The following is a 13,931-nucleotide window of genomic DNA, read 5'->3' on the forward strand; positions in this document are numbered from 1 at the left end:
TGCTGAACTTATTAACATATAAAGTTTTTCTTACCTAGAATTTCCAATTTGGAACATAGAGCTAGTATCAAACTGCACTGTGCTGTGTACTAAGATCAAAGCAATACACTTCCTTGTGTATGAGCTCATAGTTTGTTGAGTCACATGGTCTGTGTTCTCTTGATAAAGAATGGATTTTATAACACTCTTGACTGCTCAAGAAAATAAGTGCAGTCCAAGATATTATGCTTTTCATAAATAAAAAAGAGCCTCACAGACATCTTCTCCACAGATACACTTAGAATGACACAGTGTATTTTGATCAAAATGTATGTTATCCAGTCTCAAAAATCTCAACGAAAATACCAGGGAACTGACAGGGTATCTTTAAGGTATGAAGTTAGATTAACAGTATATTTACATGATTCATTCTATCAATTATTCAATATATTCATTAAGTGTACAAGTGTTCTAAAGAATAGTGAATGAGATAAAATCCTTATCCTCAAGGAGCTTACATTCTAGGTAGAAAGTTATACATGTTCCATCCATGTACAATTAAATTATCCAATGTAGTCATAATGGTTAGAACAGATGTGTGATGGGCTAACGATTAACATAGAATAATCCTATCCTTCCTGATCCCCACATACTAAAGAGCGTTCTGGCTCCATCTACTTCATTCCCTTTCTTTCTGTCCTCTCTAAGAAGGGGCCTGCTTGCCAAATGAGCTCTTGGGTGTTTGAGATGAAATATTTTGAGCAAAAGAAGAGAGGAAAAGGACAAGAAAATGCATACAAAAAAAGAGGACAAAATAAATTATTTTGGGAAATAAAAAAATTGTGTGTTATACAGAGTAGGTATATATATTTATGAGTACATGAAGTATTCTGGTACAGGCTTGTAATGTGTAATAATGATGTCATGGAAAATTGGGTATCCATCCCCTCAAAGCACTTATTTCTGTTAAAAACAATCCAGTTATATCCTTTTAGTTATTTTAAAGTGTAAAATTAAATTATTATCTACTGTGGTCTCCCTCTTGTGCTATCATATACTAGGTCTTATTCATTCTTTCTAACTTTTTTTTGTACCTATTAACCATCACCACCTCCCTCCCACTCACCACTACCCTTCTCAGCCTCTGGCAACCATCCTTCTATTCTCTATTTCCCTGAGTTCAATTGTTTTTGGTTTTAGATTCCACAAAAAAGAGAGAACCCATGATGTTTGTCTTTCTGTGCATGACTTATTTTACTTAATGTAATTATATCTAGTTCCATCCATGTTGCAAATGACTGAATCTCATTCTTATTTTTTTATTTTTTTATTTTTTTTTGAGACGGAGTCTCGCTCTGTCGCCCAGGCTGGAGTGCAGTGGCGCTATCTCGGCTCACTGCAAGCTCCGCCTCCCGGGTTTACGCCATTCTCCTGCCTCAGCCTCCCGAGTAGCTGGGACTACAGGCGCCCGCCACCTCGCCCGGCTAATTTTTTTGTATTTTTAGTAGAGACGGGGTTTCATTGTGTTAGCCAGGATGGTCTCGATCTCCTGACCTCGTGATCCGCCCGTCTCGGCCTCCCAAAGTGCTGGGATTACAGGCTTGAGCCACCGCGCCCGACCCTCATTCTTTTTTTTATGGCTGAATAGTACTCCATTGTGTATATGTACCACATTTTCTTTATTCATTCATCTGTTGATGGACACTTGGGTTGCTTCCAAATCTTGGCTATTGTGAACAGTGCTGCAACAAACACGGGCATGCAGCTATCTCTTTGATATACTGATTTCCTTTCTTTTGGGTATATAACCAGCAGTGGGATTGTTGGGTCATATTGTAGCTCTATTTTTAGCTTTTTTGAGGAACCTCCAAACTGTTCTCTATAGTGGTTGTACTAATTTACATTTGGGAGGGAAAATTTTGAGGAAAAAAGGCAATATATTAAGGACAAGGAGAAAGATGATTTTTTAAATAAGTGTTGTTGGCGGGCTATAAGTTCCCTTAAGGTGTTAGAGAAAACAAAAGTGCTGACTTAACTTGAATTTTTGGGGGAGAATTTGTGTGTTTCTTAAACCACCGTACTGTTTTAGAACTGAATAATGCAGGTTGTAATTAATCCTTTTTAGTATTTATTAGAGTATGCAGAGTGATAGAGTATAATTGAAGCAAAGAAGCAGCACGTTCCACAGTGCCTGGGGTACCAGGAACATTCTAGATGGAGGAATGCACCAGCTGGTCCTGGGAGACAAGTGGAGGCCAATCAGGAGAGGATGGTGCGAATGAGGGTGGTAAAGGAGAGTGATCAAAAGGAGAAAAAGAAGGCAAAACCCCAGAAACAGAGGGAGGAAAAATGTAAAAGGAAAGAAAGATTGTTGCATTGATGGACTTTCGGGAGATTTTTCAGGTTTTGTACTCTCATATGGAAAGTTTTGTTACAATACAAAATGTTGCAATAAACAGGCAAATACATTCGTGCCATTACTTCTGTAGAACAGATTTATGCAAGTGGGTGGAAGGGTCAAAGTTTCCTTTCCCCAAAGTTTGCAACAACTCACGCCCTCACCACCAAAATGCTAGGGAAGATCCTGATTGTTTGACTTGGGTCAGACTGGCATTGGGAATCATCACTGTGCCACATGGTGCATGGGAGATTAACACATCCACCAGGTAGGGGCCACTATAGCATTCTGTTCATCGTGAATTCTCAGTTCAAGCAGAGTGCCAGGTACATAGTATGCATGTTTTCAAACATTTTACTGAATGAATAAATAAGAGTAAGGGGGTGGAAGGCAGAAAGTGGAACCGGGGACATAGAAATTGGGGAAAATGTGAGAATGTTTAGAATGTGGTATTCATGGAACTTTGTAACCAGTTGGATGAAGAAGGTAAGAAAACTGAATGGGCAGAGGATGATGCCAAACCTCTTCCTTATGAATTATGTAAATTTGCTAAAATAAATTATAATCCACCTACAGAAAAGTACTTATGTAAGTATACATCAACATAGATTTTCACATACTGAAAACAGCTATGTAATCAGCGCTCAGATCAGGAATACGTGACATCTAATCAGCTGACTTCTAACGTGGCAATTAATCGTATAGGTGGAGTCAATTTTGTGACTGGAATCTCTTTTTATGGAGCAGTTGTATTTGTTGACTCTCATTGTTGAATACCATTGGTTCTCACTGTCGTATTGTCTTCTCTGTGCTGTGAATGTACCACAATGTATTTGTCATTCTACCTCAGCTGACCATTTGGTTGAGTAGTACTGCTGGTAGTAATCTAGTACATCTGTTACAAATTTCTAATACTTGTCTACTAGTACTAGTAGTTGTCTCTTGGTGAACAAATGTGGACATTTATGCAGGAATATACCTTGGAGTAGAATTGCTGGATCATAGAATATTCGTGTATTTAGCTTTAGAAGATACCAGCAAAGGGCTTTCCAAAGTAGTTATGCCAATGTACTCTTCTACTAGGAATGAGAAGAGTTTGTAGTTGTCCCACACCCTCACCAACACTTGGCGTTATATATCTTTTTCATCTAGACATTCTAGTAGGTGTATAATAGTATTTTATTTCAATTGTTGTTTTAAGTTTTAGTATTTCTCTGAGACTAATGATGCTCATATGTTTATCTGCTATTTGAATATAATTTATTTCAAGTGTCTGTTGAAAGTTTTGCCCATTTTCTACTGCTATATCTTTTTTTTTTCTGATTCTTACAATTAAAAAACACATCCTAGATATACTTTGTTTTTTTGTTTTTTTTGTTTTTGCTAACACATGTGTTGTGAATATTTTCTCTCATTCTATCAATTGCCTTATCAGGTAACTTGACAAAAATCTTTATTTTAGTATAGTCTAATTTAGTGCTTTCATATCTTTTTATATAAATATACCATCTTAACCATTTTTTTAAAGGTACAGTTCACTAGTGTTAAGTAAATTCACATTGTTGTGAAACAGGTCTCCAGAAATTTTTAGTCTTGCAAATCTAAAATTCCATACCCATTAAACAACTCCTATATCCCCACACCCTTTAGCCCCTGGTAACTAATATTCTACTTTGTTTCTATGAATTTGACTACTTTAGATATCTAATATAAATGGAATCACGTACTATTTATCTTTTTGTGACTGGCTTACTTCACTTAACACAATGCCCTTAAGGTCCATCCATGTGGCAGTGTATGACAAGATTTTCTTCCTTTTCAAGGCTGAGTAATATTTCATTGTATATGTATCTATCTACCATAGTTTGTTCATGCATTCATCCATTCACGAACACTTAGGTTGCTCCTATCTTGAATATGGGTTCACAGATATCTCTTCAAGACTCTGTTTTCAATTCTTTTGGCTATATATCCAAAGTGGGATTTTTGGGTCATATGGAAGTTTCATTTTTAATATTTTGAGAAGCTTCCATACTGTTTCCATAGGGGTTGCTCTATTTTGCAATCCCACCATGCCCAAGCTTTATAATTTCTTCACATCTTCACCAACAATTATTTTCTGTTTTGTTTTGTTGTTTTTAGACAGTAGCCATGCTAATGGGTATAAGGTGATAGCTCATTGTGGTTTTAGTTTGCATTTCTCTGATCAATGATGTTGAGAATTTTTCCAGATGTTTCTTGGCCTTTTCATTTTTTAATAGACATTTTTGATTACTCCAAAATTACAACAATATTCTATTAGATTTTCTTCTAAAAATGTTAATTTTGTTTTATCATATTAGTGTTTACCTTTAATATTCAGATCTTCTCAACCTATTTGGAATGGACTTTTGGTTATGTTAGAGTGTCAAAATATCTACATCTATATTTTTACTTTATATCTGTATATTTTGTGTGTTCCCATATATGCATAATTCTCACAGTAACTTCTCCCCCTGCAATTTAGTCAGCTTTGTTATAAGGTGACTGCGCATGTGTGGGTTTGCTTCTGAACTCTATTTTGTCCTGTTGTCCAGTTTGTCTACTTTTGAGTCAATGTTATAGTGTTGTAATTACTGTAGATTGATAATAGTTCTGAATATTTTATAGTGTAATCTACCAATTTTACTCATCTTCTTCAAGACTATCTTGGCTATTTTTGGCCCTTTGCATTTCCTTATTAATTTTGATAATTTTTTCACTGCTCCCTGTCACACATAAAACCGGCTGATATTTTACTTAGGATTTCATTGAATCTATAGATTAATTTGAGGAGAAACATTATCTTAAAACAGTATCTATAAACAGTACTGAGTTTCCTAATCTGTGAAAATGGCATAACCCTGATGTTTTAAAGATCTCTAATTCTTTTCAACAATATTTTATCCATATTAGTGTAGGCATGTTGCACATTTCTGTTTAGATTTGTTGCTAAATGATGATTTTAATGGCATTATAAATAATATTATTTTTAAATTTTCATTTTTTCTTTTTCAGTGATAAACAGGAATATAAATGATTTTTTTCTATTGGCTTTCTACCAAGAAATCTTGCTAAATTTACTTTTTATTTCTAACAGTGTGTCTGTAGATTCATGTAGATTTTCAATTACACAACCATGTTGTCTTAATGGTAGCTTCATTATGCCTTTTATTTATTTTATTTGCCTCATTTTGCTAAAATTTCTGGTAAATTGAAATTTGCTAAAATTTCTAGTAAATAAAAGTGTTTATAGTGGTGGTCATTGTTTCATTGTTTCCTTTTCAAGCTCAGAGAATGTTTTCAAGATTTCATCATTGAATATATTGCATACTGTAGGCATAATTTTTAAAGATAGTTCTTTGCCAGATTAAAATTAGTTTTTCTAGTTTAAAAGGTTTTTTTTTTAAAATAATGAATAAGTGTTGAATTTAGTGGAAAGCTGTTTATATAATGTTACAATCATATCATTTTTTCTGTCATATTTTCTGACTTTCAAAAATATTTTAATTGGCTATTAATTCTACTTCTGCACATAGTATAAATAAAGATCAGATATAACCAGACTAATGAGAGGATAGTCTACTTTCTGACTAAGGAAGGTTGCATGTCACCTTCAAGTGTAATTTCAGTTCTCATTCTTTTGGGTCAGGCCTATGTACATATGGGTTAGGAAATGTGCTAAGAATTCTATCTATACCAGACATATATAATTAATTGTATTTATATCCTGTATTGAATTTAGGAAGCTGTGTATCTCTGGACCTTTAGCTTTACCATCTATAACCCTCCTGCATGCTCAACCTCTAGGATTTGGCATCCACTCCAATTCTTGGAATATATATATCCGTTTATCTCCAGGACTGGACCCTGATTTTGTATCCCAGACTACTAGTCTATGGCCCTGATCACCTACTTTGTTCTTGCTAACTTCTCCCCAAGGTCTGAAGCCCATTTTGTCTACCCAGTTCTAAGTTGGCAGGGCATCCCGGGAAAGTTATGTAAATATTGTTCAGAACTGGTAGTATTTACATGGACTTTCACCCCTTGTGGATCAGACCCTCTCTAAATATATACTTGAGTACAGCTATGCTTCTTTGGCCATTCTGATTTTATTACCAGCTATATTTTGGGGAGCCAACTGAACAACTGAGTTAATGACGCTAAATATGGCCTCTACTTCACTTAGTTTATTTCTCCCTCTCTCTCCATCCTAGAGTGCTTTGTGGTTTTCTATATTTTTTAGGCACATTTACATATTTTAAAAACAGCCATCTAGTAAAGACCTACAGGACCACTGGGCATCTAATGCAGAAAACCAAGGAGAAGAAAGCTCCCTCCGCTCTCTATGGTCATAGCAAGTCCAGTTCAGGTTGACCAATAGAAGGATTGTTTTTGTATACGGAAGTATCCATTTCCTTTATGAAGAAATATATGATTTGAAATTCTTGACCTCTCTTATCTGTAACTGATCACAATCAATCTCTGTGAACAGGATGGAGCGAAAGAAGAGAAAGATGATTGTGGGAAGTGCCTCGCCCTGAAAGTGTCCCACACTGTATCACTTTTAGTATGTTAAGGGAACACTCAGGTAGTCCATGATTTCTTGGAAGGAAGGTCAAAGGAGGCCTGAAGATTAATTTCTGGAATGCTTTTCACTTTGTTCTGATTCTATAATAAAGACTAAAGGATTTCCCTCCTATTGAGGCACACTTATGATGGTCTTGTCCCGAGCCTCCCTTTTCATGAGACAAAGTAGGAGTTTAGTAGGATTTGGAAGACTCTTCTACAAGGTTGTTAGGATTAGGCATCTCGTAGCTTCCACATCACTTCAGTTTACATAGGCTATATCAGGTGAAAAATGTTCAGGTTTGTTTTTTCTGACCCAGCAGTCACTCAATTTTGGTTATAACTACTACTTAACTATTAAAGTTAAGAGTCTTTGAAAGATTTTTACAAAGTTTAATCTGTATTTATCTATGTAAGAGTTAATTTAACTCAGCACGATTGCCACTTCTAAAAACATGTGTAATTGAGATACATAGTCATATTACCATAAGTATCAAGATGATTTTAGTTTTGATTTTGTTATAATTTCTTAACTAAAACAATGTACTACTGCAAATGGATTTTTTAAAAGTTTGAAATACTTGTTTAAGAATCGTGAACATTTCATGTGTAGAAAACTTTTATTATAAATAATTTGGTTATACATGTTACCCAAATAAGAGAAGATAATTGCTTTCCTAATAATAGGGTATGTTTCCTGTGATGGGTAGGTGTCCAATATAAGCTAAATAAATTACAAGTAACATCTTTACCTTGCTGCAGGTGAATAAATAAAGTGACAGTGAAATAAATTATTTTTTCTGCTGGCCAAACACAGAGTCAACCTTCCTTAATAAGGTAATGAAGCAACAGAGCAATACTTTATTTGCTTTTCACCTTTAGTCTGGAAAGATCATATCTCAAGGGAAGTCAACTCTCCTCTCTAGAATTACAGAAAACATAACAATATCATTGCTTGCATTTTAATTCACATATTCATTCTGCAATAATTCCATTAGTTCTCACTTAAATAAAATATTCTATACGTTAAAAGATGCTTTAATACCAAATTGCAAGTTTTTATCACAAAATTATATGAATGTAAAGATAGGTTAGTTTTTAAAGCCACAAAATATTTACATTATGCGTATCTGTGCAAGGCCAGCAAAAAGTACAGTTTTAGAAAAATAAAGCATTTTTACTTTATTGTTTATTTATTAATTTATTTGAGACAGAGTCTCTCTGCCGCCCAGGCTGGAGTGCAATGGTGCAGTCTCAGCTCACTGCAACCTCAGCCTCTTGAGTTCAAGTGATTCTCATGCCTCAGCCTCCCAAGTAGCTGGGACTACAGGTGTGTGCCACCATATTCGGCTAATTTTTGTATTATTAGTAGAGATGGGGTTTCACCATGTTGGCCAGACTGGTCTTGAACTCCTGACCTTAAATGATCCACCCACCTTGGCCTCCCAAAGTGCTGGGATTACAGGTGAGAGTCACCACCCTGGCCTTTTTTTTTTTTTTTTTTTTTTTTTACATTATTTTACCTGTCGGTGTTTGTTGTTGTTGTTATTTAATGTGTTTTTTTATGTTTATTCTAATAAAATATACATAACATAAAATTTACCATCTAAACCATTTTTAAGGGTACAGTTCAGTGGCAATAAGTACATTCATATTGTTGTGTAGTCATCACTGCCATCCGTTTCCAAAACGTTTCGTCTTCCCAGACTAAAACTCCATACCGTTAAATAATAACTTCCCATTCTCCTCTGCCTCCAACCCCTATAAATCCCCATTCTACTGTCTGTCTCTATGAATTTGACTACTTTAGGTACCTCATATGAGTGGGTTCATCTAATATTTCTTTTTTCATGACTGGCTTATTTCACTTAGCGTAATGTTAACACTTTTCTTTTCTGTTTGCTTGTTTGTTTATAATAGCCATCCTAACATGTGTGAGATGAACTCATTGTGGTTTTGATGTGCATTTCCTTAATGTTTAGGGATGTTGAGCATCTTTTCATGTACTTACTGGCCACCTATATTTCTTCTTTGGAAACATGTCTATTCATTATTTGACCATTTTAAAATTATATTTTTTGATTATTTTGTTCTTGAGCTATAGGAGGTTTTAAAAATATATTTTGGACATTTATACTTTATCAGATATATGATTTGTAAATATTTCCTCTCTGTGTTGTCTTTTCACTCTGTTGATGGTGTCCTGTGGTGTACAATTTTGATGAAGTCCAATGTATCTAAATTTCTTTTGTTGCCTGTACTTTTAGTGTCATATCCAAGAAATAATTGCCAAATCCAATGTCATGAAGCTTTTCTCCTGTGTTTTATTCTAAAATTTTATAGTTTTTATACTCATGCTTAGATTTTTGATACAATTTGAGTTAATTTTTATATTATATTATGTTATATTATATTATATTATATTATAGTGTAAATTAAGAGTCCAACTTTATTCTTTTGGATGTGACTATATTTTTCCAGCACCATTTGTTTAAAAACCTGTCCTTTCCCTGTTAATGGTTTTGGCACTCTTGTCAAAAGCCTTTTGATCATATATATGATGGTTTATTTCTGGGCTTTCTATTCTTTGGTCTGTATATCTGTCTTTATGTTGGTGCCACACTGTTTTGATTACTGTAACTTTGTAGTAAGTTTTGAAATCAGGAAGTGTGAGTCCTTCAACTTTGCTCTTCTTTTTCAAGATTGCTTTGACTATTTGGGAATCCATGAGATTCCATATATATTCTGTGGCGAATTTTTCTATTTCTGCAAAATATGTCACTGGGATTAAAGCTCTAGATTGCTTTAGGTAATTGACGTCTCAACAATATGAAGTCTTTCTATCCATGAACATGGATGTCTTTCCATTTATTTATGTACTCTTTACATTCTTTCAGCAGTGTTTTATAGCTTACAGTGTATAGGTTTTTCACTTATTTGTTAAGTGTATTTCTAAGTATTAATGTTCTATTATTTTTGATGCTATTGTAAATTGAATTGTTTTCATATTTATTTTTTGTATTATTAACACATTTTTAATTTATATAAATACAATTAATTTTTAAATTTTGATTTTGTATCCTGAAACTTTTCTTAATGTATTTTCTAAATTTAACTTTATCTTCAGATAGTTGCATATTCACATGCTATTTTAAGAAATAATAGAGATCTCATGTACCATTCACCCAGTTTTCTCCAATGGTAACATTTTGTGAATCTTAGTACAATATCATAACTAGAAGTTTGACTTTGGTGAAATCCACTTATTTGGATTTCACTTGTTTCATATGTGTGTGTTTGATTCTATGCAATTCTATCACATTTGTAGGATCATGTATCTATCATGATAGTAAAGATACAGAACCATTCCTTCACTACATTATAAACCACACCCACCTCCTTCCTCTCTTCCTAACCCTTAGCAACCACTAATGTGTTCTCTGTCTTTGTAATTTTGTCATTTCAGCAACGTTGTATAACTGGAATGATACAGATGTAACCTTTTAGGATGGGCTTTTTTCACTCAGCATTATTTCTTGGAGGGATTCATCCAAGTTCTTACATGTATTAATAGTTCATTTCTATTTATTGCTGAGCAATATTTTATGATAAGGATGCATCAAAGTTTAACTATTCACCCATTGAAAGGCATTTCCAGTTTTTGGCTATTGTAAGTAAGCTTCTATGGACATTTATGTACAGGTTTTTGTGTGAACCTAAGTTTTAATTTCTCTGGGATAGATGGCCAGGAGTGAAATTGCTGGGCTACAGGGGAGTTGCATGTTTGGATTTGCAAGAAACTGCCAAACATTTTCCTTGTGTTGATTGCACCATTTTCATTCTCACCAGCAGCATGTGAATGATTCAGTATCTTTGCATCCTCATGATCATTTGGTGTTGTCACTACTTTTTATTTTAGCCAGTCTGACAAGTGTGTAGTGATATCTCATTGTAATTTTAGTTTGCACTTTCCTAAGGCCAGCTGCATAACCTCTTTAGTGAAATGTCTCTTAATGTTTTTGGCTCATTTTGACTTTTAGTCCTTATTTGTTTTTGCTTTTAACTGTTGAGTTTTGAAAATTCTTCTTACATTCTAGATACTAGTTCTTTGTTATATTTTTGGTTGCAAATATTTTCTCTTGGTCTGTAGCTTGTCTTTTCGTCTTTACAAGGTATTTCATAGAGTTAAGTTTGCCAGTTTTTTTTTTTTTTTTTTTAAGGAGGTCCATTTCTTCATGAAATCTCCTAAAATTAACATTGGATATGGCACATAGTAGGCATTTGATGTTTCTTTGCTGAAAGAATAAAATGAATTAAATGATAAAGAAACTAGCAACTTTACTTCTAATTTTATGGTGTCTACTCCTGATATCCTGACCGTTGTTAGATTTGAAAATAGTATCATCTCATGATTTTTTTTGATATCTCTCACATTTTTCAACACTTTATGTAGGAGCATGTGGAGGAATATTTATTGTGTTTTGAGGGGCCAGGAACTAGAGAATAAAAAGGAGTTTGAAAAAGGTGTGGATTGTGAAGGAACACGAAGGAGTAAGAGGGGAATGGCATAATATGCCCTAAGGTAGCAGTTTGCAATGTAAAGTCTGTGGACTCCTGAGGAGCCCGAGGTGTCATTTGCCTTTTGCACTTTGTTGACATTTGCACTGGTGGTGTAAAAGCAATGGTTGGTGCAGAAACGATAGTGGTTAAAACTGCTGGAACTTTAGTATGAATCAAGGCAGTGGTACCAAACCATACAAGAAATCATTATATTATTTTCTACTTGCAGAAGAAAAAAAAAGCCAGTTTCGCTTCAGAATGACCTTGATTAAGCAGTAAAAATAATTATTTTTATGAACTATCAATCCTCAAGTATCCACCTTTTGTCTATTCTGCATGATGAAGTGGGAAGTATACATGAAGTGTTCCTGTTGCATATTGAGGTATTTATGGTTGCTGCAAGGAAAAAACACTGTTGTGATTATTTTAGGTGCAACTGGAACTAACCATTTTTTCATGTAACACCAATTTTTACTTGAAATAATGTTACAGATAAACTGTTTTTTCAAACTTGGGTATTTGGCAGACATTTTCTTGAAAATGATGAATGAGGCCACAAAGTACCTCTTACAAGTAGTCTTGTGTTTATTTCATTCTCCACCCCAAACTTTCTTTTTCCCATGTTTTTCTAAAATATTTTCTCATGTTGAGACTTGTCATTACTAAATCAATAACTTTGATAATGTCTGTTTGCTTTAGATTCAGCCAGCAATAGCAGAAGTAGTAAAATTGCTATCACATTGTTATAATGACTTCCAATATCATACTCAGAAGGCCAAAGGGGAATTTAACAATTTGTTTGGAGATTGGAGGGGAATATATAAAAAATGTCTCTTTAGTATGCATATTGCTCTCTGGTCACTCTGTAAATACCCATAGTTTAGAGATTAGTAAACATTATTTTAATTGTCTGTTTACTTGCTGCCTTTCAGCACTAGATAGGACTCTTGGAAGGCAGGGATTATGTCTTATTAACCAAGACAGCTCTTAAAATTAGCATACGGCCTGCCATAAAGTGGTCGTTGGATATGTCTTTGCTAAAGAATGGAATGAAGGAGTGAGAGAGGAACTAGTAAATGTGCTTCTAATTTGTGCGTGTGTGTCTACTGCTGATGTCTTGGTCATTGTTACATTTGAAAATAGTAGCATCTCATACTTTTTTGATATCTCTTACAAAATTTGTCACATTTTGGCCAATGTGATGCTAAATAAGTATGCTTTGAGCATGGCAATTTTTGGGGTAAAGTTTGGGCAATAATACATATTTTTATAGGACTGATGAGATTGTGGTGTGTGTATGTGTGTGTATATACATATGTGTGTGTATATATATCATACATATATATAATATATATATCATACATATATAATATATATCATACATATATGTATTATATATATATATGAAGCACTTAGCATATACCCCACACATACTAATTGTTATTTTTACTGCAACTGCTATGGTGACTGCAAGAAGAAAAAATGCATGTATCTCTGCTTTTGCTGTCACCTAACTTCAAAATGTCTACTTGGGACTTGTAGATAAATAATTTAAGAGAGACAAAATCACATTAGGCTTTAGCTCTAATCTCTTTGGGACACTAATTCTGAGGTAAAATTTTTGGATAATATATTTATCTCCATATCTTGCTGTTTTCTCAAAAGGTAAGCATAAGAAACAGGATCAAGATCCAGAAATATGTACCAGCTCACTCAGCATCCAGACCATTGATGTATTAGATATCATAGGTAAAATGTAAATAACCCAAGAGCATGGACTCTATCTGCCTGTTCATTGCTAGATCCCTAAAGCTTGGCCCATAGTAGGTCTTCAATTCATATTTTTCCAGCGAATGATTACATCACTGGTGTTTAAATAGTAATTGTTAGTGAACTTTCCCGCCGTAATGTTGTAGGTTTTCATTTCAGACAATGGTGTTGTATAACAGATAATGTTTGAAGCAAATAGGTAGGGGATATGGTGGTGGGAGACGTGCAGCTATACACCTCTATGTAACCAATAGAGAAAGTATAAAAAGGCATTTTAAAACATCTGAAGAACTGGTGTTACTGTTATAAAAGTTAAGCTAAGTGGCAGAAGCTGCCAGGGGCTAGTGAACTGGGAGGGAACTGTGGACTTCCGGTGATAATGCTGAGTCAATGTGGGTTCATGAATTGTAACAAATGGTTAACAAATGTACCACCGTGGTTGGATGTGGACACTGGGGAAGCTGTGCCTGTGTAGGGGAAGGGGTCATATAGGAAATCTTTGTAACTTTCACATAACTTTGCTATGAACCTAAAACTGCTCTAAAATTAAATTTATGAAAAAAAGGCTAAATTGTAACCTCATAAGTCTTCCCCTAACATTACAAAATAAAACCACTTCCCCTGGAAAATTAATAAA

The 13,931-nt window shown here is 34.3% G+C and overlaps 1 long non-coding RNA gene across 1 annotated transcript in view; it reads left to right on the forward strand.

Moving 5' to 3' along the window:
• Window positions 1-2,591: 2,591 nt before the first annotated feature.
• LOC144330794 (uncharacterized) overlaps window positions 2,592-13,931 on the forward strand; it is a 183,237-nt gene continuing 171,897 nt past the window's right edge. The window contains exon 1 of the long non-coding RNA XR_013397276.1: window positions 2,592-2,645. This is a non-coding gene — a long non-coding RNA (uncharacterized LOC144330794). The remainder of the gene's footprint in view (window positions 2,646-13,931) is intronic.

Source organism: Macaca mulatta, chromosome 8, assembly GCF_049350105.2.
Source record: "Macaca mulatta isolate MMU2019108-1 chromosome 8, T2T-MMU8v2.0, whole genome shotgun sequence".
NCBI lineage: Eukaryota > Metazoa > Chordata > Mammalia > Primates > Cercopithecidae > Macaca > Macaca mulatta.